Source organism: Musca domestica, unplaced genomic scaffold (assembly GCF_030504385.1).
Source record: "Musca domestica strain aabys unplaced genomic scaffold, Musca_domestica.polishedcontigs.V.1.1 13, whole genome shotgun sequence".
In the NCBI taxonomy this organism is placed as follows: Eukaryota; Metazoa; Arthropoda; class Insecta; order Diptera; family Muscidae; genus Musca; species Musca domestica.
The window spans coordinates 3,606,987-3,613,425 of record NW_026712172.1 but is presented as its reverse complement, the minus strand read 5'-3'; positions in this window follow the sequence as shown (position 1 = coordinate 3,613,425).

Below are 6,439 nucleotides of genomic sequence, written 5' to 3'. Positions count from 1 at the left end.
AAAGGAGCCTAGGGCCAAAATCGAACTATGTCATCCTAAAACTCCTTTGTTCGTCTACGAAGAAGCCAGCCGATGACTTAAGCCAGCCAAATATTTAATTATTATGTATTTCCAGCCTAAGGTACAATTGGAATAGATCGACATATTAAATAATTTCATCAAATACTGTCTCAGGTACCACAAGACAGACAGGGGTCACAATAGAAAATTTTACAGCAAAACCGAAATGGTAAACTTAGTATCCAGATATGAACAGAGAATCAATACCAGCCGTTTTGTGACAGATCATCGAAACCTTCGAGGATAGAACCAAACGCGGGAAACTTCAGGATATAAATGACTAACTTGGATGTGACACCGTTGCCAAGGGCTTTTTTCATCAATTCAATCAATCTTTCATTCAAATTAATTGCTTATGTCCAATTAAAAATTAACAATAAAACAAGTAAGCATAGGCTACAGTCGAGCGGGGCCGACCGTTGAATACCCTACAACACTATAATAAACGATACAGTTTATATAGGCGAGAAACTCGAACGAATTCCACAAGATATTGTGACAAATAATAAAAGAAAACCATCAGGTTTCGTTTAAAATATTCGCGATTTAATGAAAAATTTTGATTTTTTTCAATACAAAACATATGGTCTATTTTACCCGCTAAATATTATCCGATGACCACCCAAATTGGTAGGCTTCTTCTCCGCCCTAAACTCTAGCTACATGCGTAATTCCTCGTCGATTGGTCTATAATTGCGATCTGTAGAGCAACTGCAAAATCAGGAATTTTTTCAGTTTTTGGTCCATTTCAACCCCTAAATATTATGCGATCATCTCCAAAAGAAATAGGGTTCTATTCTGGCCTTAACCCCACCTACATTCTAAATCTCGTGAAGATCGGGCCATAATTGCGACCTGTAGAGTGATTACAAATTAACATGGACAGACGGACGGACGGACATTTTTGGCCCAATCAAACTTATAATACCCCCAACACATAGTGTTGTAGGGTATAAACAATGCTCGATCGTAAAGAAGGTCTATATTTAAATTATTGTAGTATTGCACAAAATAATATAATGTAAATGGCATTTATGTTTTTTATATATTAAATACCTATGAGTCGATAAACTATTGACGTAATGACATTTTATTATGGTTAACATTCTCCGCCACGTTGAGCGAAAGATTAAAATTGTTTATTTTTATAAAAAAATGAGAATAATTAGTAATTTATAATTAAGTAAAGCGAGGATAAGTTGATCGAGGCTCTTTTGTGACATTTATTTTTTCGTATCGATTTTAATTTATCGACATTTTTTTTTGAAGAGGAATGAGGTATCCGTCATTCCTCTTGGAAGCTCTTTAAAGTCTGACAGCTGTTTTTGGGTGGTGAATTCACCACTAATTTGGCATTCAAATCGATGTTTGGTGCTAGTAGCCTCTTGAAATGTGAGTAGTGGTAGCACTAGTTTCATGTCCATGGATGGTAATTAAATACCCTTTGAGGATGCAGGCTCGCTTCATGGGAAGTTTGATGGTAAATTGTATTGTATGTATAGTCGCACACTGCAGTAAGATCTAAAGGATTTGGTGTTGCATAGAGCCAACGATTGATAGCGTTCATTGCGATAAAAGAAACCTTGTTCTCTATTTTCCCGAAAATACATTGTAGGGATGTCTTGCTGTTAAACAGAGCAGTTTCTCAGGAATAGCTTCTTGAGTCATGATCAATGCTGACTTTTAATGCACTGCAATTATATATGTCGCTATTTGCTTTATTTATTATTTATTACCGAAGTTTGATTTTTGAGCAGCAAATGCAAATTATCCTCTTTTGATTTACATTAGCTAGTTTTTAGCCATTTCATCTGAGTAATCCTAATCCAGGACTCCAAATGAATGAAGATGTTAGCGTTCGGGTGGTGAGGGTTGTTGACGATTTGAAGATAATCGGAAGCAGCTGTCCAGGTCTCCGTGGGCGGATTGAGATTTTTTCGGGTTCGGCAGCTCGTTAAGGGGGATTCTGCAACCGATGCGTTAGGCTTTGTAGATGGATCGGGGCTCGTTCGGGTTCTGCAGCTCGTCGAGGGTAGGTTCTGCAACCGATATCTGGGTCTTCGTGAATGTATCGGGCCTCGTTCGGGTTCGGCAGCTCGGGTTTTGTTATTTGGGTCGCCTACAGGAGCGAGGTAACTAGTCTAGCTACGGTTTATAACTACGGCTACTCTACTACCAATGTTTGACTATAATACGGAACAGCGAGTCGAGCGAGTGGTTTGTGCTGTTGTCGCATTGTGGGCTGCCTAAGCCGTGTTGTGTGAACATTGTGGTGGTGGTCGGTTGGTGCTGTTAGCGTCGCACTGCTTGGATTCTTGCAGTGGCCGTTGTTGTTGTTATAATTGTGCAATAGGTGCTATTGTTTGTTCGTACTAATGTACATGATGAAATCATCATGTTGAAGTTCTTGTGATTCCAATGCAGTAGTGATAGAGTCGGCTCCGCTTAGGCAATCGTCCACATAAAAATTATCTCGTAATATTGATACACCCTGTGAATATTCTTTATATGGACCTGAGAAGGTGCCGTATGTGACAGGTTTGAGACGGTAATATTTGGTATCTTGATGTTTGTTATATCTCCAAAAGATAAGCTAGAATATCTGGTCTGCATCATTTACTTGAATTTGTCCGTACTTTTTCTCGATATCTGCAGTGAAGACGAATTTATGCATCCGAAATCTCAGCAACACTGAAAATAGTTCACTTTGTGCAGTTGGTTCTGCATGAAGAATGTCGTTATGTGAAGAACCGCAGAAATTTGATCTGTAGTCTGTCATAAAGACACTGTCATGAAGGAACTTGTCATAAGTGTCCATCACTTCCAGGTTTAATCAAGTGGAAAGAAGCAATAAATGTTATCATGTCTACAGAAGCGCGGATAAAGTAAGTTAATGATGCAATATAATTTTTTTTATTGAAAAAATTAAAATAATAGATTTGTCCCAAATTGTAAATTAAAGTCTACATACAAGTAATTTCTTAATAATTCACTAGGGGCAAGTGAAAAAATAAAAACAATTCTTTTTAAATTCTAAAAATAATCGAAATAATATATTTGGTAAAATAATATATTGAGTAAAATAATATATTTGGTAAAATATTTAAATATTTAAGAAATTGTTGAACTTTGTAAAATATACTTAGCAAGATGCAAGATTATTTTGGCAATTAACAAAAAGCTGTATGTACCTGTCCGTGATTGCCAGATAGCAGCGGAAGTGTGGGAGGCCCTCAACAATCTTTTTCAAGACACTGGATTGGGCAGACGAATTGGTTTGTTGCAAAAATGGTGTTCGGTGCAATTAGTGGAATGTTCTTCAGTGGAAGATTGCGTTAACAAGATTATCGCAACAGCCCAAAAGTTGAACGATATTGAATTCAACGTTAATGACAATTGGATTGGAAGTTTGTTGTTGAAAGGACTTTCTAGTGAATACAGTACAGGTAAACTATTAACAGCAGATAGAAGATGAAGCTCATGCAAGATGTAAAATTCGAGCCTTCACCGTCAAATAGTGCGTTGCTTTCCAAGAAAGGCAACTTTGAAGGAAGCAAATATGTGAAGAAAAATATTTCAAAAGAAGACAAAAAAGGAAAGTCACGATGCTTAGTTGTGATGGAATTGGCCATTATGCGTCCGAGAGCCCGTCATAACTAAAGAAAGAAATATAACAGTAAAGAAATTGCAATGTTTGCAGCATTTAAAGTGGAATCTTCAACGGAGGAATGGTACATTGATAGTGGTGCTACCAATCCAATCCGTTCCAGATTTAGAAGTAAGTCTGTTGTCCATAAGGAATATTGTGGATCATCAAAATAGTATTTTATTTGATCGATCTGGTTGCCGTGTTATAAATTCCTCAAAAGAAGTTATTGGAATAGAAAAGCAGATGAAGGGCTTATACAAATTGAATGTGCATTCAACTGAAACCGCATACATGACAAGTGAAAACTCATCGGAACGTTGGCGTCGTATATTTGCACATATAGGATATGAAAATTTGAAGCTTCTACCCAAAGGATACGTGAAGGGTGTAAATTTTAGCAAGGATATGTGGAAGCGTGTATATCCTGTGCAGAAGGTAAACAACATCGTCTCAGTTTTCCCTCAGAGGGCTCCAGAGCATTTAATATGTGAGAAATTATTCATTCTGACGTATGTGGTCCAATGGAAATGAAGTCAGTTGGAGGAAATCTTTACTTTGTAACTTTTGTGGATGATTATACTCGTGGGGTTAGAGTATACTTCATGAAAAGAAAAGATTAAGTTGTGGATTGTTTTCTGGAATATACAGCTGAAGTGGAAAATGAAACTGGAAAATCAAATAAAATATTGAGAACTGACAATGGCAAGGAATGCGTAATTAAGAAACTGGTTGCTAAATTAAGAAAAAGTGCTGTGTGAAGCTTTATATTGTACAAGTCATGCCATAAATAGATCACCACCTAAAATGTTGAAGACTCCGGAAGAAATTTGGTCTGGACACAAGCCTAACGTAACCTATTTTAAAATATTAGGATGTACCGCTATGTGTCATGTTCCTAAACAAAAGCGACGTAAACTTGATTCTTAATCGGAAAAGTGTATATTTGTCGGTAATTCGACTACTTCAAAAGGATACCGTGTATACAGTTTGATTCAATCAAGTTCTTGTGTGCCGAGACGAAATATTTTACAAAACCCATTTTCATTATTCGCGAACAGATAATAAAATGGACAACAACAGTGCAGTTCCGCTTCAAGTGGGGGAACATGATGCAAATATTCCTGATGAGTTTGGGCTATATTCATCAGTAGCAGAAGATGCACATGAAGTCGCGGATTCGGGAGAAGTTCAATGCGATCAACATGTTTTTTCTGCTCCAACTGATTGTGTAGATAACACGAACAATTCATCCGTCCCGCGCAGTCGAACCAATTAGCCTAGAAAAGGCCATGAATAGTCCGGAGAAGTTAAAGTGGGTTGAAGCTTCGAAAAGCAAATTAAAGTCCCTGGAAGACAACCATATTTGGAATCCTGTAGAAAAGCCGCCTGGAGTAAATGTAAATAAAACCAAATGGGTATTCAAAAAGAAAAAGGAACCAATTAACAATATCCGATATTAGGCCAGATTAGTAGCGAGGGGCTACACACAGACAAAGGGAATTGATTACGATGAAGCTTTTCTGCAAATCGAGTCGGATCTGAAACTTGCATACAACTGAGCCAGACCAAGAGGTCTTAACGTTAACCCGCAAAAAACTGAGATATTTATTTTCACTAGGAAAAGAAAATGGTGGCAATTCGATGAACCGGTCTTCCCGAATAATACAATCAATATTTCCAATAAGGTTAAATATCTGGGTGTGATTCTAGATAGGAAACATAATTGGAGAGACCACATCCAAGAAAGAGCAAACAAAGAGCTCATAGCTGTTGGGCAATGTGTATAGGGCTACAGACTCAAACTGGAGTTTTCAAAAGCGTAATTTAACCTGTTCTAACATACGCATCAGTAGTATGATGGACAGCTACGGATAAAAAATGTAATACCAAAATATTACACAAAGTCCAACGAATGTGCTGCTTACGCATTTGCGGCGCAATGAGGACGAGGCCAACAAGTGCAATAGAGACAATTCTATTTGTGCACCCAATATATATTCAGATACGGTATTAAGTGGACGTCGCGGCCTTAAGGCTCAGGGAGACGGGCGAGAGGATAAGCAAAGGGTATCAGGTATCAAAGGGAGAATCAATAGACATTTTTTTGTCATGCGGAAGTTAGAGGTAACGATATAGTTAATTCTCTCGCCGAAGCAAGTAGGAAATTAGCAACAATATACGTAGACAATGCAGTGTCGCTTGTGTTAAAGACATGGGCAAAAACGCCCACATATCCCTATGGAACAATGAGAACGTAGGGAAAGCAACAAAAATCCTATAGGCCGATCCCAATGAGATAAAAACGAAGAACCTTTTATTACTAGGGAAGAATGAGGAAGTGAAGAAGTGAGCGGTCGCTAATCAAGAATCAAAATTTGTGCCACTACATACAGAATTACTAGGGAAGAAGGAGATTAGTGAGCGGTCGCTAAGCAAGAAGAAGCAAGAATCAAAATTTGTGCCACTACATACAGAATAGTTTTGACGATAAAACATAAATATAGACCACCAGAGTTTTTTAATTAAAACAAGTTTTTTTATTTACCTTCATTTTACCGAGTTTCTAATTAGCAACACGTTAGTACGCTTGTATACTTGATGTGTTATCTAGTATTCATAATTATTGTTGTTCGTTTTTGTGCAACAAATACTTTCGGCTCTAAATCTACTCTGTAGATTTAGACCCCTACAAGTCCATATGCCTGTATCGGAATGTGTATAATAATCTCT